Consider the following 23,006-nt stretch of genomic DNA (forward strand, 5'->3'; position numbering starts at 1 on the left):
ATAAACAGGAAGCCAAATAACGCCGGTCATAAAGTGATTTAACTTACCATGAAATTTTATTACCTTCCGCATCGGTGCTAACGATAATACCGGTGCCAATAAAATATCTCAATTACCGCATTAAAATTAACTCGTCCGAACGGTCTCTGTTTTACTTAATAACAATGTTGCAAAATACCGGGCGCAAGATGGATTAACAATTTATAAACATCTAAATTTATATCGAATAATATCCACGTTGAAAATCAGCGTGGAAAATTATCATCTCTATCTTAATTCTCTCTCGCTTATTTTAATTGATATTTAATTTACAGATAGAAAAAAAGAGAGAGAGAGAGAGAGAAAAGAAGAAGAAAAGAATGCAATAAAAAAGTTTACTATTTCTTCGCGAATGACAAATATGTTGTAAGCAATAAATCTCCTCTTCAATATTTGAAGATTCTCTTTTAATGCACGATTTGCATTTGCTCCAAGTGGAAACTCCTTCGACTCCGTTCGAGTGTAAATTCCACTCGTTTTATTATTATGCAAACTAATTATATAATAGAAACGTTCGGTCGAGCTCATTTAAAAACACAAGAAGAAGAAGAAGAAGAAGAAGAAGAAGACAAAGACGAAGAAGACGAAAACGAAGAAGAAGAAGAAGAAGAAGAAGAAGAGGAGGAGGAGAAGGAAGAAGGGCCCTTTCCATTTAAAACGTAAAATTGCCCCACGCATCTTTGTGGAGCATCTCTTGTCCAAGGGAGGAAGATCCATTTTCACGATGAGTAACGCCACTCCGGGACGACGAGATAATATCTCGAGAAACAAGTTGGTCGAATTATCCCGAGAAAATAATTTCACCTCAAAGAAAGATGAGACTCATCCAGCCTCCGTGTTTTGATACTTCGAAAGTGGGCGAGAGAAGGCGGCTAAGCCGAGAAGGATAATTAAAAGCGCGATTTACCAGCATAATTACGAGGTTAAATCTAAATTATAGGAGGGTAGGGTGGATCGTTTAATTGGTAACAATCCGGTTTTCCTTGGCCATGATTCGATGAACGTTTCTTCGGCTACCTCGACTCGGCTCGCAATTTCCTCGGCCGATTCCCTTCGCGGAATCCATTTCGGCTTTTTCTCACTTCGGTAACGTTCTATCGCGACAGTCCCAATTACGCGACAGGGCCAATTATCCCTAATATATTTTTATAATTTATTTCTCGACCGGTTGCTTTATGGTCCCGCGCCGTTCCCCCGTGATAACTTGAAATTACAACTTGTTTCGAAACGGAAATCTTCCCGTTCCAGATAACCAAGATTTGAATTTATAACATTCTTTTGTAATTGGAGAACGGGTATAAAGAAAGCTGTACGCGCCAATATTTTTACCAAATATTATTATTGCCATTAAGAAAACGTATCAACTCGTTTTTTGATTTTTATTTATACACGATATTGATCTTGCATCTTAGTTACTGGACTCAACTTTTAAAAGTTGATTCCCTTGTACTTGTAAAAATTTACAATTTTATTTATTCTTTATATTTTTATCAAATTAAATTTAATCAAATATTTCCAAAAAGAAATCCACATATATACCATATCCCGGTTCACTTTTTTATTAAAAATTCATAAATTCATTTATTCGTTAATCGATACATTCTCTTCTCAAAATTCAATCAATCTCTATGGAAGAGAATTAAAAAAATAACCGATCCGATTATTCCAATATCAAACTCATCGAAACGGCCACCGCGCTAATTATTTTTAATTAGCACGCTCGAAATAATAAAAATGCGGCTTCTTCTGTTCCCCGTACACGAGAAAACCGCGAGACAGGAAAGGAAGGAAGGAAGGAAGTAGTGGATAGCACTGGCACGCGTTTTGCGTACGAGCGCTCCCTCGGCCAGAAGCAATTTCCATGCATGGTCGAACTGAATAATTTCCGGTGGCGCTGCCCCGAATCTTTCCTCGTTTTGCATGCAGAACGAGAGACGGAGGGTGTAGAGGTAGAGCATTATGAAGTCTCGTCTAACGTGATATTGTTCGAGGCAGGTGGATTTATCGACTAAACGTCACAAACTTTGACGCGAGAAACGTGTCGTTACATTTTTTCAAACCGAATGAAAAAAGAGAAAATTTTTAGAAAAATTCATACTCTCTATATTTGGATACGAATTAATTCTACACTGGACAAAATGGAATATATCAGAGATCAGAGGGACATGTAACGACGGATCAATATCGATCAATCCGCGAACGAGTCACGATTAAGACGTTGCGTAACAACTTGGTGGTAATTCGTTCTTGTTAATCGTCGGTGGAATACGGAGAATTCGGGGGATGTATTGTATCGTAATTGGGGATAATTAACTTCATTTAATGACCCCGACAACCACGAGCTGCTGCTATTCGAGCTGCGATCCGTTTGGAACAAAGCGATTTCGTGGGTCGCGACGGCGCAACAACAATGATCCCCGCCTAGTTTTCAGATTAATTAAAACGGCGCTTTGACGGGAACGGAGCTCTGGTAATTGAGTGGTTCCTTCGATTCGAAAGAGAAAAAATTTCCCGACGGCTATAAGATATATTCACAGATTTTTTTCCAGTGGAAACGTTTTTTCGCGACACTTATCTCGTTAAAAAGAGAAGGATCGCTTTGTATCCCTTAATGTTCCAAAGCCTTTCAATCTCAAATGCGAGTCAACTATAAACTGTGCCTTTGTTTCGTGGCCAGTTTCAATACCATATTATTTTCCACGCTTTGGAAATATTAAGAATTGCCGTAACCGTGACCCGTTTCCATTCTTTCTATAAACAGACTTTCCACTTCGATTTAAGCCAACTTTTTATCGAGTTAATATAATATCCCTTCTCTCTCTCTCTCTGTTTATCGAGCAATTCTTGAAACGGCGTCTCCGCGATATCGAAAATAGAGGTCGTTCCGTTTCTGAAAACCTTCTCTCATTTGTTCCAAATTTTATCTATAAATAAAAAGTATATTAATAGCTGCGGACCCGATGCTTTTAATGAATCTACTTCCAAAAAAAAAACTCATCCTTCGACAATTTCTCCCTCTCTATATTACTAAAATCCAAGAAAGAAGAAAAAAGAAAAAAAAGAAGAATTCAAAGAAGAATTCAAAGAATTCGAAGTAAAGCAAAATTCTCCTGGAAAGACATCCAAAAATCGTTTCTGCATTCCCCCCTCTACATCACCGCGCAAAGAATCCAAACTACACGCTCCTTTTTTTCCCCCTCCCCAAAAAAAAAAATTAAAAAAAAAAAAAAAAAAACAAAGAATCCATAAAGCGAGAAACCTCGAAAAAATGCTGTAAGTAAAGAAAGACCTATATCCCTCGAGTTATCGAGCAACTGTCTCGTAACTCGGGCGAAAATCGTCGAAACACCGATGCCAGTTTCGAATCGGGCCCCGGGATAAATTTATATTCCGCTCGTTCACCGATCCCTTCCAGGAACAATAAAGATAACTCCGATCGAGCGCGACAGCCGGTTTACAAAGTCTCTCCTCCCTTTCCCTCCCTCCCTCCCTCTTTCTCTCCCCCCCTCGATTTGCAAATGAACGCGATTTAAATGCGTCCCGGGTCCGTTTTAGCGGAGGCATTTAACAGGTAATAATCAACAACAAACTCGAGCGCGTTTCTCGATCGAATCTGCGTACACAGAGAGAGAAAGAGAGAGAGAGAGAGAGAGAGAGAGAGAGAAAGAGAGAAAGAGAGAAAAAGGAGGGCGAATAATCAAATTGAAAAGGAGGGGAGGAGAGGAAGAAACGAAGAATGGAGGACGAGGAAAAAGTGGAGCGGAACGGGGAAGAGAGGCGAGAGGAGGAGAGACGTCAGATAAGCTAACAAATATCTCCAATGAATAATAATAAGTAGCCCGGTCCAATTTGTATTGCATTTACATCGGGCGACATCCTGGACGTAATTTATATGGCCGGGCCGCCGAGCCTGGTCTCCTCCCTGCCGCCGCTCTCCCTCTGTCTCTTTCCTTCCTTCGTTTCCACCGACGGCCTACCACCGTTAGATAACATCGAATTTAAGCTTCCAACGGATTTTTACGCGGGGCGAGGCGCCACCTCGATCACGAGGTGGAGATCCGATCGTGGTGGTGTTGAGCGACATCGTTTCTCTTTCTTTTTCGAACTCGGCTCAAAAATCATCCGGGAGGGAAATAATCAGATTTAATCGATCCTCGTTATTCCATTTCTGATGGGATTATATTGATTATAGTGTCTTGTGTAAGAGTTATATAAGTAAAGTAAATAAAATCTTGCTTTTTACTTTACTGATCATACTTCATAATCATCATTTGCAATATTTTTCATTCACGATCTCATTATATATCTTGAATGAAAATTACAAATGAAACATTCGTACAATTAAACTAAATCTCGGCTCGATTTATCGTTTTAGAGAAATCAGTGTAATCAGTTAATCGATTATATAGTGTAAGAATTACATACGACAAGTAAAACTCCTCTCGATTTTTCCTCGTACAATAAAAATCATCGTGCATACAACGTTCACTCACCTGAAACGAAAATTACAAATGAAACGTCACGAGCATTATTTCGCGCGTAATAACAATGTGTACGATATGTAGAGAGGAATTAAAGCAAATCTCGGTTCGATTTATCGTTTGGGCGAGGGCGGATGTACGAGCGATCGTCATAAAGTTCCATGAGAAACTCGATCCACGAATTTGGAGCGCACAGGTGACACGGGCGAGCGGCACAAAGACGGGAGCATCCGCTCCCCGAAAACGGTCGATTTCACTTCGAATAAGCTGGGGAGAGCAGGGCGTAGTACCTGTTCAACGTTAATTATTTAATGGGAACGCGCAGCCCTTCCAACCGGACGGTATTAATACGTTCCCACGGCGGACAACCATCCGTAGAAATGATATTCCAGCGTTTCTGTGTTAATTCCGACGCAAAACGCGGAAAACCCCTTGGCCCGAGTCACCACCCCGTCGACGCGACAAATTGTTTCCATCTGGCGTGGGATTAAAAAAGGCGTCGAATGGAAATTTGCGATTTGTGTAAAACAAATTTCCCTTCTTCCCAGATGGAACGATATTTTCTTCCTTCTCTATAAATCGAATATTTAAATAATCATTCACTAGTATATACGATAATAATTAACAGAGCTCACCTCTTCATCCCCCTCTTCTCAAGGCATCGAGAGTTGAGACTTGCATATCTCCCTCTTTATTGAGTAGATAAGAATTCGTCTAAAATTCTTTCCTCTCGTTGGTGGTCGGCGGAATGGAAGCTCGTGGAAACACGTCGAGAGAGAGAGAACGAGAGGAGGAGGAGGGAGAAGACAGAGTGCGACATTGGCCCGTGGAGACGACCGTTAAAAGATACTCCGGACCCCGTCTCCATGCCCGTGCCCTTCTATGGACAGGATGCGCAGACCGTGGCCACGATTTACGAGCAATAAAGTAGCAATAACGATCGGTTACATCGGTGTCGTCCGCCGGTTGCATTGTGCACGCGACAACCCCGACGGATCCTCCACGCCGCGTTACCTTCGTCCTCCTCCTCCTCCTCCTCCTCTTCGCCCTTCCTCCCGGGACAATGCGCTTTTACGCCTGCCACCACGGCCACCCCGTTCTCCACTACAGGTGTTTACGCCCGAGTTTACGGCCTTATCACCGGGGAATAGGACGGGTTACAAGCGGGGATCATTTTTAGTGGACTCGAGTCGTGGGATCCTTTTGGAGGAAACTTTTGTGAAGAGGAGGAGTAGTAATAGTAATTTCCTTTCGATTGTTACGATTACGAGAATCGCGGCGGTTTAATGGAGTTGTCCGTTTGGTTATTGCCCGCTTTTTATTACAATTTATCGTAGTAAGAATTACAAGAAGAATTTTAGGCGATCAGATTTAAAACGAGTGGGAAATTTTAAAGATGATCTGACGTGAAACGATTCCTGCCGAAATTCATGGAAATTTATTATTTTTCCAGTCGAGCAGTTATGATTTATCATTCTCATAAATGCATTCATCATACACGATTGACATTTGGTCGAGCAGTTTCGTGACATTCTTTCGTGCCGATCAAAAGAAGCAACGTGTCTGGCGAAGATTCGCATGCTTGGTTTACGACTCTCTGTCATAAAACAGTACTCAGACAAGTACCCCTTTCACACGCGCAATAAACACGACTGTAACTAATGCAATGTTGTTTGACTAGGTTCTTTACCTATACGTGTAATTTTAACTCGTTCCACCAGCTGGATAAAATTAATTTTATCATTGACAACGTGTTAACTGCACAGATTAAAGATTAAAATTAAAGTTTGCAGTTTATAAGGCGCAAATGATTATACAAATGAACAAATGAAACGTTGAATATTTTCCTCGACCACACGTTTCCATCTATAATTCATATTTCTTCCTATTCACCGCACCGAAAATTTTACCTAATAAATAACAAAATGACCATTTATTAATTGGAATTAAAATTGAGAAATTATCGAAAAAAAAGAAAAGATAATATAAGATAAGATGAGATAAGTGGAAAACAAATTATTGAAACGTGGAAACGGTGTTAAAGTTCTAATAATCGAGGATTGTTGAGCGTAGAAGTTTGCGAAATTATAAAGTTGTTACCAGAAACAGCGGAGGAAGAAGCCATCGACCAATTCTAATAAACGCTCGAGCCAGGTTATTTCCTGAAAGGATTTCATTCGGTTAATTGAGCGGATGAAATCGATAAGAGGAATTCCCTCTCCCCCATCCGTATAAATTGGCCGAGTTTATGTTTCTTCTTGAAGGATAAAGAAGCCCGAGCCGTTAATGGTATTTGTAATTGCGCCTCGGAAAAGTCGACCGACTGCCGACACTTGTTGCTCTCGATTATTGCGATCGATCCACGTCCGCACGGTTCGACGCACGGTGTAAAAGTATCGAATGATAACAATAACTTGTGCTCGTGCCGGAGGGAATTCCGCGAACCGTACAATTTCATAACAAAAACTTTAAACTTTCTATTATGAATCCTCTCGAATAGTGTATACACACATTTATATACGCAATTCCGAGAATTTTACCAATCGTACAATATTTACGAAACTTTAGTGTTTTTAGAAAAGATCGATCGAAAGGGGAGACCATAACAATAATATTAATCACAATCGAACAGAAGATTACGAAGATTTGGAAAATTTTATAGAATTTTATTTCGAACATTTTATAGAAGGAAAGATATCGATAATCGCAAAGAAATTAATATCGACGAGTGAAAAGAAAAAGGTTAAAAAGTGATATATTCGCAAATTTCTTTTCACTCATAATTTTACCAAATATTTTTTCCTTCTTTTCCTTTTTTTAACTCCATATGATCATGTTAAATCGTTGAAAATAATTCAACGATACATTTCTCGCGGCGAATATAAAATCAGGTGGCTGGAAAAAGGACGGAAAGAATAATTTTATACGGTTCATGGATTAACCAGTTTCGCGAGAGAGAAAGAGAGAGAGAAAGGAAAAACAGAGATACTCGCGATTTTCAAGTGATTCTTGTTTTACTTTAATAGAATGTTGAAATAAAAAGGAGTTCGTCTATCATTAGAAATATATAATATTCGAAATATTGTTTTATTTCGTTTCTCCGACTAATTCTTTAAAAAAAGAGCAATCATAGGAGCATAACCCTTTTTTCATTTGATAAATTCATTTGGTAAAAATAAGATTTTTCTCGCATTCGATTCAATTTCGCTTTATGAATGAAAACATTTTGTCCTATAAAAATCGAGCTATCCAATTTTTCATTTTTATTTTTCCTTTTTTTAATCCCTTTTTCACACACTTTTCTACCACACAAATTTATATATATATATATTTTTTTCCAACCACCACGTTACTTTCTTTTTTCTCTTTCTCTCTTTTTTTTTCAAAATTGATAAATTAAAACGAAAATTCTAGTAACCAATTTGTCAATTGTTTCAATAAATTGCAACCATTATAAAAAAAAAAAAAGAAACGATAAATGCAAATACAATTTTCCTCGCGATAAAAATTACTTTCACCAATTACCACTTATCCAAAAGACTTATGATTTACACATGCAGAATAAAAATGTGTATGAATATATATATGCACACCGTCTCGTGATAATTGCATCCAAAGAGTGCCGCCGGAAGCGAGATTCTCGGGATCGGGTTCGTAAACACAATCTGCTCAAAAACTCGAAAGAGAAGAGAAAGAGAGAGAGTCACATCCCTTCGTTTTGCAAGCGAGGCGAAAGGAAGATGCACGAGGACGAAAGGATGGACGGGAGCGGGTTAAAGCTTGCGTTTAAGAGGGGAGAGGGGCTCCTCTCCCGGGGGACAGAAGTTGCATCGTATCGCAATGACGATAGCCGAAACGGTTGCGAGCAACGTTTCCTCCCTCCTCCGTCCACCCCGTAATGGCCCCGGCCGGAATAGTTTCAGAAAAATGGCCCCGCCGGCCGAACTTAAATAAACGCCGGGCCCGGATAAAACGATTTATTGGCGCGCCGCGAGTGGATAACGCTATCCATTTGTACGTAATTCCGGCCACGATATCTCTCTCTCTCTCTCTCCTTCTCACCTTTATCCGAAATTGTTACCGGACGAAAATTCGTCGTCGAATTTTGTGGTTTAACAAATCTGACGAATTTCAATCGTACGATCGTTCTCCACGCGTGTATTTTTTACATCCTCTTCGATGAGAAAGTAACTTTGCCACGAAGTTTTTGAGAGAGATTTATCGAGCAATGGAGAAGTATAATTGATTATTGTAATTAGAATTTTTTAAATACTCATAAATAAAAATTTAATCACGTACGAGTGTCGAGATCGAAAATGGAAAATTAGCTGTTAATTAAGAGTGCAGGATGGAAGCAGCAAATTCTACTTCCATTTTTTGAATTCTCTCGTTTTAATTTTTATCTCCTAGAGAGATATCGCTGTTCGATTCGAGTCGTAATTCTTCGTTCCTTCGCTCGCGCAACGTCGAATCTATCACTGACCCGACCCAATCTGGATTCGGTGGTCGACTGATCTTTTTTTTTCTTTTCTTCTATTACTACGCGTTTCCAGGGATGAGGGGAAGGTAAAGGAGGTCACGAGAATCTCGAGTGCCATTCAAAATTCTCCACGTTCCCTTCGAATTTCTATATCTTTTGAAATACCGATCGACTTAAAGAAATTCATTTTTTATTTGTTTATTGAAAGGAATTTGGGATCTCGAGAAAATTTAATGGCTCTAAATATATGGAGAAAGAAAGGTTTAAAAATGTAGGGGGAAATATAATGGAACATTTATTACGAGAATTAAAAATACAAGCTTAAATAATAAATCTTTTTTACTCATCGTAATACGTGCTATTCTTTGAATATCTTCAATTCTCCTTTCTAGAATCTACGATAAACGTCTCTCTCAAACACCCCTAAAAAGCAAATCGTTCTCCTACACTTTTATATAATTTTCACGATTCTCGGGATCGATCATCAAGCAGCCCCGCCACGATTTCCCTTTCCCCCGATTATTTCCCGACATTGCGCGTCTTAATTACGCTCGTGTCGTCGACGAATCTCGAGTAGAATCTTCGTAGAAAGAATGTGGCCGAATTAAGGAGGAGGAGGGAGGATGAAGCGAACGTGACTTAAATCCATTGCGACCCCACGAAACTCGACGGGATCGTTTGTAACCGTCGATGGAGCAGTTACGCCAGGGGGAGAACAGCCTCGAAATAGAGACAACGGGGGCCATAGGTGAGAACGAAGCCAGTTAAAGGGAGGGAAGAGGTGGATTGGAGGTCGAAACCGGGTTCTGGGGGCGAAATAAAAGAGAAGTGGGAACGGTCTCTCGCGAGATAAGGAGCGTTGAAGATGAAACGAAGGGGATGGGAAATAAAAGGAGAAAGATGTAACCGAGGGAGTATAACGTGGTTGGCAACAAAGGGATAAGAGAGGAGAAAGGAAAGGAAATAGAAATAGGGATAAGTTTTGCTCGTTCGTTAATCAAATTTGTATTCGACGAATTTTAACAATATATTGTAATAATAAGTACACGAAGTTCAATTTGATCTTGAAGAATTTTCTAAATAATCCCCACGTTAAATTATTTTAATATCGGTATGAAAATCGAAAAAGAAACGAATAGAGTTGCAATAAACGAAACAAAATTTCCTTCAATCCCTGCAAGACGAGTAACTCGAACGACGCTCGTATCATCGAGCGCATTATCCCTCGCGATCGTGAACAAATCTCCCAATTCAGCCCCGCGAATGTCTTTCGCGGAATGTCCCCTCATTTGCGTCTCGCTACTGTCAAGCTATCAGCTTAACGCCTCGATGAGCCTGAATCGGAATCCGAGCATCCGAAGAACGACGTCGATTCGTCGACACACGCGTCTTCCCGGAGACGAAGAAGCTAATCCGACAACGTCGTCGTTTTAAATCGGGCGTAGTTGCGTCTGTGTCCAGACATGATCGACGTATATATGTATATATACATATAAGAAAAGGATGAAACAGCTTTGTGAATATTTAAAACGAGTTACGGGTCCTATTTCCGCTCGGGGATAATGGTAAACGTAACGAGGTATGAAAAGCGATAAGGCGTGTCTTCCCTGCGTCTGACTATTTTATTGATAGCGAGTTAGTTCGTGGGATATCTTCGTTTGATGAGCATTGAGATTAACGGAAGAATGGAAAACTCGAAAAGATTGCGAAATATTCCATCTGTTCTCTTCGAATAATTCGTCATCTTTCGTTCCAATAATTCCATCACAATTCACACTCTGTGAATTTTTAAACGATAACGATGCGTTAAAACTTCGATCGAGAAAAATCGATCAATATCCAAAGTAATTCGTGGCGTATATCGTGTAATTTCCACGTGGACACGAGGCCGTACAACGCTTCCACTATCCCGGTGACATGTCGGCCGCGGGGTTACAACGTGTCCCGTGCGGCAGCACGCGTTTCCTGTTTGCTGTTAAATAAAGCCTTTAGCCTCGGCCGGACGAAACTAACGACGCGCGTTTACCGTGCAAATACCGCTGCCATTAGTTCTGCACGGGCAGAAGGGGATATTGCCAAGTTAAGGGATAAATTTATACGATCGTGCTGCATCATTGCCATCCACTTTCGTTAATTAGCTCATCCCTCTCACATCCCTCTGTGCCCGTGATTACGATTTGCTCTTCTTCTTTTTTTTCTCTCTCTCTCTCTCTCTCTTTCTTTCCGTCCCTTTTATTCATCCACGTTGATTTGGCCAGGCTTTGTGTGTTTTTCGCTCGGCTCGCGTTTAACTCTCGACTACGAACGTTGTCGAATAATGTTTGACCGATTCGTGCCGATAAAATATAGGTTACGATCCCTAGTGGAGCGTGTTAATCGGTCGCTTTGACTTCTTTATTGATCTCGGGGTATTAACGTGGTGGATGGAAATTGATTCGAATTGGCCAGCAGTGTAAAGGGGATTAGATTTTGTTGTTATAACGGGCGAGGGTGGCTGTGATTTATCGATGTTGGTTTTTCAAGTTAAGGACTTTCGATTTTGGACATGATTCGCTTTGTTGAATGAAGGTATTTCTAATTGTGCACGGTGTCAAACGGGTTTAGCTTGTTGTATTCGGGAATAGTTAATTAATGATATTATGTAACAATATTATTAAAAAAAATTCGAGAGATTAAGTTGATTGAATTTTAAGATTTAATGTTATGTATGGAAATATATTTTGTTTAAATAAGAGGTTTATGTTTTATAAAATTCACCATGGAAATTATTTGGAGTAATTGAGGTAATATTATATTTAGTCGTATAATGGACAATGTTCATTTATAACACGAAAGATATCAACAAGCAGTCGTGGCCGAGTGGTTAAGGCGTCTGACTAGAAATCAGATTCCCTCTGGGAGCGTAGGTTCGAGTCCTACCGACTGCGAAAAAACAGTGTTTGAAAATATATTTTGTTTTTTATTTAAAAATAATTTTTTCTACATTCTATTTTTCATGTTTTATTTTTAACATGTAACGTTTTTATTTAATAACAAAATATATTGTTATATTAAAAAAAAATTAACCGAATCTCTCTTTATTATATATTTTCCTTAATAACAATAATTGTGATTATTCACAAAACTTTTTTTCTAAAAAAATAAGTAAATAATGTTTGAGCAACCTATATTATTTGAATAATAATGATATTTTTAATATCTGTAATAATTTACAAATACCTTATATCCAGAGTATAAAAATGAACACACATTAAATTATTTCAATTGTTTCTAAAAAAAAAATTTAATTTTTTAATGCAACAAGAAATTTTTGTTTGATACTTTAATAACCAAAACCACTCAGAAAGCATCCTTCCCATCCCCCTTGCACTGAGTACAAAGGGTGAACGATCATCGATGACTGAGAAGTTGAAACAAAGTCAACTTCTCGAGTCTTCCTCACGCTCAGGGAAAGATGCTATCCCTCCTCATCGTGGTTGCATCAACTCTACGTTAGGGCAGAGCTTTGAGAAGATCTACTACAGAAACGATCCTGTGAAGTACGATCTTGATTTGCACAGCCACGATGACACAATATATAGCCAATCCTGTACTTTTCCTACTGCGAGAACTCGTTTAACGACTTGGCCCTCTATGAGAAAAAACTTGAAGTACTTGAAAAAAAAATACGATGCTCATATCATGTCTTATCTATTCACGAAGTTATATAATTAAATGAACATTTTTGCTGAAATATTTTAAATAAGAATCACAGAAAATTTGGTATATTTTTATTCCTCATCTTATTTTATATAATACACGATCACTCAAACATTTTTTTACCTTATAAAAAATTATTAATACAATTTAACAAAATCGTATGAATAATTCTCGTAGAATTTCAAAATATCTATCAAATTTAATAAACTTTTAACGTTTCCAGATTATACTTTATTTAAGGAATTATTATATCCAATTTTCGAAATTAAAAAAATTGCAACATTATCGCCAATTAATAATTTCCTTTCTTCAAATTCTCAAGTTCAGAAATATCGATCGCGAAGCGCGCAATAACTCTAAACTCTTAACTTAACAAAGACAAGAATGAAAAAAAAGAAAAAATCAAAAAGTGTAAAAAGTTTCAGGAACACTGCACAGCGTTTTAATTAAAAGATTGAATCTGCGCGATCGGCCACGATCCAACGATTAATTAACAATTGCCCGTTCCCGTTTCCCCCCAATAGTAGTTGGGGAAAAAATTTACATGGAAAAGTTGCCATTTTCATCATCGACGTAATACATTCTCGAAAGTTCAACGCACGGTTACTTCCGTTGTGCTCCACGTACGCCAAACGAAATTGGAATAAACAATTCATCAGACGCTCCGACACGATGGAATTTGTTAAAACTTCGAGAGGAGAATTTCATTGGATGCGTGGATAATGAAATTCTCGTTCTGATTGGGATTCGATTACCTCCACGTTACTTTTGACGTGGATACTCTGTTTTGGAAAACGAGTTTAATCGTGATGGATGGCATAAATACTCGTGTTGCGTTCGAGTTTATCGGTTGTGATAAAAGATAATTAATTTCGCGAAATTTCATCTCGATGGAAAACAGATTTTCGATAATTTCGATTTAATTCTCTGCAATTTACATCTTTTGAAACGGACAAAATTAAGCTCAAACAGTTTCTTATCTAACATCTCTCTATCTTCTAGCAATCGCCGATCAATTCACATATTTTATTCCATTTTTTGAAAGCTTATCAAATGATAAAGAAATTTCGATAATTAATCGTTAATCGACTTGATTCGAATCAAAGAATTTTAATCAATCTTTTATCAGACTCCTAATCATTTACCTTTTCTTCATTTATCAAAACGAAATACATTTTTTATAATGAAACTAACTTTCTCTAACTTTAAAATTTTTCTAAACCATTTTAAGAATCTCTGGTTTCGAAGTGAAAAAAATAGATTCAAAGATCTACTATATCATGATACAGAAAACGAAGTTAAAAATAGCTATCCACAAATTCCTCGACGAATTCTCCCCTTCCCTCCTCTCTCTCTTTCTCTCTACTTCTCCTTTTCAAAAAAATCTACTCCGCTCCACTTTTCACGATGCAACAATGCAATATCCGGTCACGGTGGCCCGGATATTTCTTCACGCCGCCATTTGCATGACACAACGTCGAATTAGCCGAACACCAGCATCGGTGAACGTCACGTTGCTAGTTCGGCGTCGAAAACGCGGGTGGACGCGTGGGCGTCGCTGAGTAACCCGCGCACAGTGGGTGGACACGTGTGTTCCTTGTTTGCCGCGTGGAACGGGCCGCGGCAAAGCGCCAAGACACCGGTAAACAATGCGAGCATACGTTACATCGGCCATTGTGCGTGCACCACCCTCGGCTGCTCCCTTGTCTTTCGGCCTTTCGGTGTCTTTTTCTTCTTGCTTTTCCACTGTTCTTTGTCAAGCTGCAACTCGTCTCGCACCTTTTCTCCGTAATTTTCGGTGTACTTTTTCACAGATGTAGCACGGTTTTCTTTTATCATCTTCGAGTAGGTGGACAACACCTGAATAGTAATCTCGATGGAGAACGTATAATTTCAATTCATTCTCTTTCTCCATTCAAATTCTCGAATTACCAACTTGTATTTGCTACATTTGTTGATTCATGATTTTTTCTTTTTTTTTTACTTCTATTACAAGTTCTTGCGTTTTTGTTCGAACTCAATAACAACGTTTCCAGCGTTTGGTTACATCAAGACGTTCAATTGGTGATCGCATCAATCATATTCACTGGACGTTATATTAATTATTCCAAGCCAATTAAATCGGCCCAATTTGTTGGTCATTAATTGGCAATTAATCGACGTTTTGGCTATTAATAAGGATGATTTGAAAATTTGAAAATTCAACCGATAAAAGAAAAAAGATCTGCTTTATAAATGAACTCTGTTAAAATTATCGGCGAGAAATTTCAGACATCACAGGAAATCGATTCGTTGTTCTCAATTTGGAAGAATAATTTTAATATTTACAGAAGAGTGAATGAGAAAGATAAAAGGGAATGGAAGAACGGATAGGAAACATAATCTCTTGAATTTTTTTCTTTAATATTATATCCTTTTTTTATTTATTTATTTATTTATACTCGATTCTTTACTTTTCTTTTAATTCTATTCACAATCAACATCGAATACTCTTACTTGTTTTGTTATTTGTCTTATTCTTTCCCTGGTATCGTTTCAACAAAAATTAACAACAACGTTTGTCGAATCCTTTCTCCCCATCCTATTCCAGGTTCCTGATTCTCTTCGCATGTATTTTCCACATAAACACATCGATTATCGAACGAAAGTTTACTCGAAAAAATTCTAGAAGAGAAATCAAAGTTAAACATTCCTGCAGGAAAACTATTTCACGATTATTTCCCCCTTTTTTTTTTCTTCTCGTTCCGTTTCTTACGGCGGATACCGTTGCGCATGGTTTTATACGTTTTCTCTACTTTGCAACTAATTGGAAGGATGCTGGAAAGTTCTGACCGGCGCGGAGCAAGTTCGCAGCTTCCACGGGCAAGAAGTGTCCCGGCATTAATTAAAGAACTTTCTGCCAACCCCGAGTGTACCGATGTTTCAGTTTAAAAATTTCCAACGCTCCTTCTTCCACCCTCTCCTCTCCATTTATTCCGCTCGAATAATTATTTATCGCCATACCCAAAATTAGCCAGTCATCGTTTCCATCGCCCCCACCCCCTTTTTTCTTCTTCTTTTTTTAATTACCCCCAACAAACTTTCCACCAACTTCTCAAAACTTTCTAACATATATCCCAGAAACGAATAAATATCACGTTACATTTAATAATTAATCAATATTATAAAATATTGGACTCGACACACCGGTCAAACTGCACGGATTTCCTGTTTCTCCCGTTTTTAAATTTCGACACGACACGAATAACGCCGGCAAATCGATTACTTCGACGTCGATATGGAACGCAACAAGTGCGGGCAAAAGATTTCGGGGGAGGCAATTACTCGTCAACCGTTAACGAGCCCGGTGCACGCGAGTTCCGATCATCCCCTCCTCCGTCAGAGGATTAATTAAAAAACCACGGCATTATCCTATTGACGGTTGTTCCAGTTTCATTACGGTGAAGGTGAAGGTGAAACGCACGCACGCACGCACGCACCGAGCAAGAGATTGTATCGCGGATGATTTACCAACTTTTTGCGCGAAGATAATGGGCCCCGGGCCGGGACGCGCCAATTTCTTTCCACGATACACCCGAACGATAGAAAGAAGCGGGGGGGAGGAGTGATGCGCGCAATCTCGTTTTTATCGCTCCCTCTCTCGCAAAATCCTCCAATTAGCGCGCATAACATTACCGTAATTACAGTACCTACCGAGGGAACCGCGGCATCATCGTATCGATAGGGTTAATACGTTCAAGGCCCCATCTTTCCTCCCCCTTCTTCGTCTCCCCAAAATTGTGCTTCCACGCCTCCTCTCTTTCTCTCTCTATCTTGATCTTAGTTTTAGATTAGAAAATTGCAACGATTTTTCATTCGTTTCGCTCAATCCTTGGTTTCCAAACAGTCTAAAGCGATTTCCTTAAAATTTCAACAATTTTCGTTACATTATACGCGAATTAGAAATGATCGTATTTCGAGGTATGCGTATCTCTAAATGGTGGACGAGTCTCACGGATCTTAATGCTCGAGTCTAGTCCTGGGGGGATGCCGAGGGGTAATAAATCCAAAGTGCATTAGCAAACTTGGTAAAGAATACCGGGGAGCGTTGAACACTCGCTCGCTTGTAACAAGCCGTACAATAGCTCCCCAACGTGGAAACTGGAAGCCAGAGCCGAGTATCGTTTCGGAGTGACAACCAGCTTAAGATGTAATAAGACTGCGATAACAAGCGGTGTTCCCGCACGTCGTACACAACATCTTGCTCGACAACAACGGTTTTCAGTCATTCCTGGAATGGATAACGGTCCCTGGATTTGGATTAATCCCTCGCCTCGTGCTGCACGCACGCACGCACCTATGCACGTGCGAAATCTTCGAATAATGCCCCTCATATATATTTAATCGAAACGTCTTTCCAACGTTCGATCGCTTCCTCTTCCACTAAATTCTCTTCAAACTAATTTATTCAATTTTTTATCCTTTATCCTTCTGCTGTTATTCGTCGCACACTTTTTTCCTTTATTTCTAAGAATCAAAGATTCGAAAACGATTCGATATGAGTTTAAATTTTAATTCAAGAAGAATAGCGTGAAAATTTAAATGTAAATCTAGAGAATGTTCTACGATTTAAAAAGAAACGAATAAGAGTTCTGCATAAAGGGAACAAAGAGGGCAAGTGTTCGAAGAGGGAGAGTCGCGCGTCGTGGTAACATCACTGAAAACTTTCCGATGTAATTAACCGGACAAAGTGTGCCTTTGAACGAGTTTCTAAGGGGTTGGTTTACAACCGGTCCGAGTCCACGTGTTCCGTATGTCAGAGGTTGGAAAGAGGCCGCACATAAATTCGGTCTCGGGTCGGTGGCGCAGATGCGAGTCGCCCGTCCTCCGTGGTGGTTTGGCCCGCGACCAACGCTGATCGCGTTACAAAGTAGCCTTGGTACAGTACGATCTTCTGTCTCCTCGAGGATCTCATTATTTTTTAACGTGCGTCGAAACGAAGAATTTTTAAAACATCTTCGGATCTTCCATCTCTTTATCATTCTTTCTTTCTTTTCCTTTTCGCCCTCTTTTAATCACGTTTAATCACGTTTCGAGTCGAGCATTTCTCAAACTGTTCGAATCTTTCGAATCGCGAATTTTTAGCGAATTATTAAAAGAGAAAGTTAAATTGAATCGAGTGACAACAAATTTTCACCGATATTATTGTTATCGTGGAAAGCAGGAAACTCAAGAGGATTTACTGCAATTCAAATCCTTGAAATTTCTCAAAATTAATCAATTTTTCAATCTCAACGATATCTCGCTAATAAAATATTAAATCAATATTAAATCCTTCTTTCCTTTCCCTACGAGTGGAATAAAAAAAGACGGGATAAGGAGACGAGCATCTTTTTAAACTCATTTATATAGATACGTTCACGTTTCAACGACGAGCGTGTTATTTATTATCGGCCGCTAAAAAAAAAAAAATATACAACCCCTCGCTGTCTCTCAACCCCTGCCTCCTTTTCACTTAAGTAGAACGCCATCGACATGAATAATCACGAGGGCATAAGTATTCGCGAAAGTTCAATTTCCTGTCACGCCTGGCCATTGTGATTTATCGTTTGACGCCTGTGTACACACACGCGTGGACATTATTTACCGCCCTCTCGATACTCCATGCACGGGGACCCCTCCCTCGATCATCTCGCGCATTCGTGGAAACGCGCTCTCAAGTTGCGCGAGAAATAACACAATAGGCGAGAACATTTGTTATATTCGTGAGAATAACTCGATGAAGCGCGTTTCTCTCCATCGTCGCTCGAACGAATATCGTGCGTCGATTCTATCGATAAACAATTCATCAAGATGGAAAGTAAAAAAGTATTTCAACGAAAATTTTTTGAAACGTAAGAGCCTGGCCTTAAAAAATATAAAATAATAAAATTCTTTCCTTAAGAAACCAATCTTTCAAACCACTCATTGGAAGAAAGAATTAATTAGAAAAGAGAAATCATTCTCAATTCTGATTCGCTTCCAATCAACGAGAAAAAAAAGAAAAAACTTCTCCAATCAATACACCTGGATACACCTTTCCAAATCTCGAAAAAAAATCGAGCGAGGAGGAATTCAGATCGATCACCAAGGGGCGGCAAGTGAATCGAAAAAGGAAAGCGAGGGGCGCGGCAATAAATATCGGGTCTGGATGGTTTCGGAGAGGCCGTCGAAAAGGCAATCTCGTTGCTTCCTCTCCAGTTTCGCGATGCCATCTTTGCGTACTGGACTCGTGGTTACGCGCGTCCAACCATCCTCCACCAACAAAGGGGGGGAGGAGGAACGATGAAAGAGCGGTGAGAGAGAAAGAGAGAGAGAAAGGGGGGGACCGGTCGTTCCACGGTTTTATCTAGTATCAAGAAGCGCCATCGACCGCCGCCAGGCAACCGTTGCACGATCCCATCGCGGACCGCGCATTAAAAGCAAAAATAAAATTATTGGAAAGCGGCGGAATTCGGCGTCGACCGGCTGCCCGTTCGGTGGTTCCAGCCGGTAGATGTAAACGGCCACGTTCATCAACCAGCCCTGCCTCTCTCTCTCTCTCTTTCCTCGCCCTCGTCTCCTTGCCAAGACGGTGGATGGCCGCCTTCTGATAGCATTATGCGAAACCCTGAAACCCCTCGACGTGGCACGCTGGTTTTATGGGCGAGGAGAATGCGTGCGTTTCGCGTGAAGTGAGAAAGGTTTGATCGAGGGATGGGATAATTTCTTTTTCTTTCTTTCTTTCTTTTGAATTATTACGCTCTCGAATACACGTCACGTTGTCTTTCGTCGTTTGCGGATAAAGCAAGGGATCTTTTCACCATCAAACTCGTCTCTAAATCTCTAACTATTCTTTGCTATTATTATTGTAAATTGAACGGGTTGGTTAAAAAGACTTGCGTAATTAAATCTGTGGACGAAATCTGTCGATCGATCTTCATCATCGATCGAGACACGAGGAAACGAGAATATTCTTACTCCTCGACTTCCTCCCAATGAAGAAAAGAGAAGCAGAAGAAGAAGAAGAAGAAGAAAACAAACCTTCGAGAGCATCATGATCGGATCGGATCAAAAGGTTGACGCGAGCAACAAGGTACTTATCCACTCTCGATCATCGTTCAACGTGTAGTGCGATCCAATCGATCAGTTTTATCACCAAAATTCTCGGCCGCCGACTCTCGTCCAACAGGGGGCAAAGAGACGAACAGCAGATGATACCCCACCAACATCCGCCTCGCGCCCGTATCCCAACGCCTGTTAGGGAAGCGAACGTTTTATCGGGAGGGGAGGGGGAGGAGGGGCCTCGATCGGCAACATCGGCATTCCGCGCGCGGCCCAAAGATTTCGAGGAAGCGCGAGTTTCGAGGAAGAGGCGCGCGAGCGCCCGATTAGCTCGCCAGCCTTTCAGCAATGCGGTTTTATCTGCGTAACGATATCTCGGGAGGGAAAAGGGGGGAGCGATTGGCCATCGAAGGAGTATACAGGGTGGCCATGTATTACATGATTATCGAACGAGGTGGCAGAGATTCTACGAAACGAAGATGAAGAATTCGATTGATTTCGAATTTTATCCAAAAAATGAATGAATGAACGAACGATCGAGTCGTTGCATAAAAATTATCGTCGTCGCACAACTGCCTTTTTCTTCTCATTTCGAAGGAGAAAAAAAGAAAAAGAAAAATATCTTTCTTCCTCAACTTCAAATACACGAGTTTGTTTAAAATGAGATAAAATTATTCCGCGCTGTGTATTTTTACACATTATGTTCGTTAGGTATGATAAATTGCGAGCCACCCTGTATATACGTCCCCCTCGTTGAATCTCGATACGGATTACAGCTACAGATGGTAGGTGAGACCTCGGGCTGTTCTTACAACCGTCGCCCTCCCCCGCATTCCCGGCGTGAGTAAATAATTCCCTGCGCCACGAAGAAAACGTGGCTCCATTATGGTAAAGCTACGTTATGGGGACGTACACACGCTCGAACGCGCGCACGTATACACGATATTCCCCCTTTCAGGAAGGAGTTCGAGTCGATACTTTGAAGAACGTTTGGTCGTCGTCGTGTAGGAGGATTCCACTTTTGGTCGATTTGCATTTGTTCCATTTGTTGTGAGTTCTGGTGTCGAGCGCGTGGTTTCGAGATTGCGTAGTTGAACAAGAATGAGGGAGGGTGGGAGGGGAGGCGGTTTAGAGAAGAGAAATTAAGTGGAAGTGATTGTTGGAATCAGTGTTGATAATACTGATTTGAAGGGAAAGGATTGAAATTTCGACAAATTTATTTATTTTTCTGTGGCAGAAATGATGAAATGTGTAAGAAATTCTAAGAAATTTGTAAGAAGTTATAGATTTTTATAAAAGAAAAATAGGGTAGACGAGGTAAATGATGAGATATATTTTATACATGGAGAGTAGAATGAAATTCGATCGATTTATCGCTTCTGTAGAAAAAAACAAATATGCCTCGCGTTTGTTTATAGTTGTACTATAGTAGAAACTTTTTTTGCGAATTGAATATTTTATGATAGGCCGGAGGAAACATTCAAAAGAGAGACGCCAGTTCCATTTTGATTGCTGTACAAGTGCAGATTTTCAATTCGCAAAATTACAGTTTAAAAGACACGCAAAAATTACACGTCGCGTGAATATTGAATGGGACGATGGAGTTAACGATGCAAAGATCGGAGAGAAGAAATCAAAAAAAAAGGAAGTTTCGCGTTTCAATTTGAAATATCTTTCGACTTCATCGGGCGAGTATTAACGAAAAATTCCATTTTACGTGAAATAGATGCACGTCTATAGTTGGAGAAACCCTTCCCCCTTTCCAAAAAAAAAAGACGCGTATAAAGGGAAAGAGACCCTTCGTTCTGGGAAAGAGTCATCATAGATGATGCAGAGAGGGGTCGAAGGCCGAGGTGCTTTCTTTACAAAACATCAAAAGTACCCGTGGAAGCACAATTCCTTTCGTGTTCAACAAAGGGCAAGCCGTTCAAAGGGCTAATTGAAGTTGAACTTGAAGGGGTTAAAGTGGATGCAACGAGGGCTTGGGGGGGTCTGAAAGGTCTTATGAGCAACTTGAGAAACTATGCTCAACCGATACTTGAAGATATTAAAATCGGACGAGAATTAATTTCTCTTGCTAGGCACCAATTAATTGCATTCTAAGTTTGAAATATCTACTTGAAAATTTCGTAATAATAACTGGGAAAGATCGTCGGAAGATAAGAAATTGTTTATATATACGAAAAAATAACAAGTACCATTAACTAACAATTATTCCCATTAATTTACAATTTCTCTCAACAACGAATATCGAACGTTGAAACATTAGAATCCCAACAATATTCTTTAAAATTTTAATCATTCTATCTCTCCGAGACTCGTATAACAAAAACACGAGGATACACGAAAAACGAAAACCTATCTTTTTTCCATTTTAATTCCTGGATAATCAAAATTCGAAACGAAGATTATTTAAAATTCCTAAAAAAACATCGAAGATTGAAATATTAAAATTCAAACTTAACGCGACAACGTGATCAGATATTCAAACGACGATCACGATGACTTTTCCTCGATTCAATTTCCTCTCCTCGCACACGAAGGTACACACGGAGCGTGGTAAGCTTCCTAGGTCTATCTTCGTTTCTGGGGCGGCGATAAACCGTGTTAACTTTTTTTCACGAACACTTTTAAGGGGTGTTGTTGTGCGCCCAACACCCCTCAAGGCAGTATCCAGTAAGTTCACCTCTTCGTTCGGTTATCTCGCGCATGGTGTACGATATCGCGTGTCGCCGCGAGGAGGAGGAAAAGGGGGAGGAGGGAGAACCGCGAGGATTCCTTTTTAAGAAGGATCTAAACTCGAGAAGAGTGAAAGGGCCGTCACCAGATAGGGGTCGTTGCCTCTTTGTCACCTGGAGGCTTCGCGATATTATTTCGTGGCGCAGGGGATTCGTCGTTGCCAACAGAGCCTCGTTATCGCACGAGCCGACTAATTACACCTGTAATCGGCATATTTCTCAACGTTGCTGAGCTTAGAGCCACTCATCGATTGTATAGATTGTTCTCTCGTTCCCTTTTTTCCCTTAGAAAATTTTACATTGTATATTATGATATTAGTATTTGTTTGGAAAGATATTTTATATTTATAACTCAATTTATAAACGATTCATATATCAACTCTATACAAAAAACAACTAGTAATTTGTTTTTACAACACGATGCATTAATCATTGGAAATATGCTATAAATTTAGTATACGAAAAAAAAAAAAAAAAAAAGGGGGAAAAAATGGAAAAAATAACAAG

The 23,006-nt window shown here is 39.8% G+C and overlaps 1 protein-coding gene and 2 non-coding genes across 8 annotated transcripts in view; 1 reads left to right on the plus strand and 2 right to left on the minus strand.

Annotated features, from left to right (window-relative positions):
• The window catches only part of LOC100576383 (mannosyl-oligosaccharide 1,2-alpha-mannosidase IA), a 477,580-nt gene that overhangs the window by 331,119 nt on the left and 123,455 nt on the right, over positions 1-23,006 (minus strand). The window lies entirely within an intron of this gene.
• On the plus strand, positions 11,846-11,927 carry TRNAS-AGA. The gene has a single exon. It is a non-coding gene; the product is annotated as a tRNA-Ser (tRNA).
• Positions 12,335-12,549, minus strand: LOC113218754. Its single transcript, XR_003304634.1, has one exon. It is a non-coding gene; the product is annotated as a small nucleolar RNA U3 (small nucleolar RNA).

Source organism: Apis mellifera, linkage group LG4, assembly GCF_003254395.2.
Source record: "Apis mellifera strain DH4 linkage group LG4, Amel_HAv3.1, whole genome shotgun sequence".
NCBI classification, from domain to species: domain Eukaryota; kingdom Metazoa; phylum Arthropoda; class Insecta; order Hymenoptera; family Apidae; genus Apis; species Apis mellifera.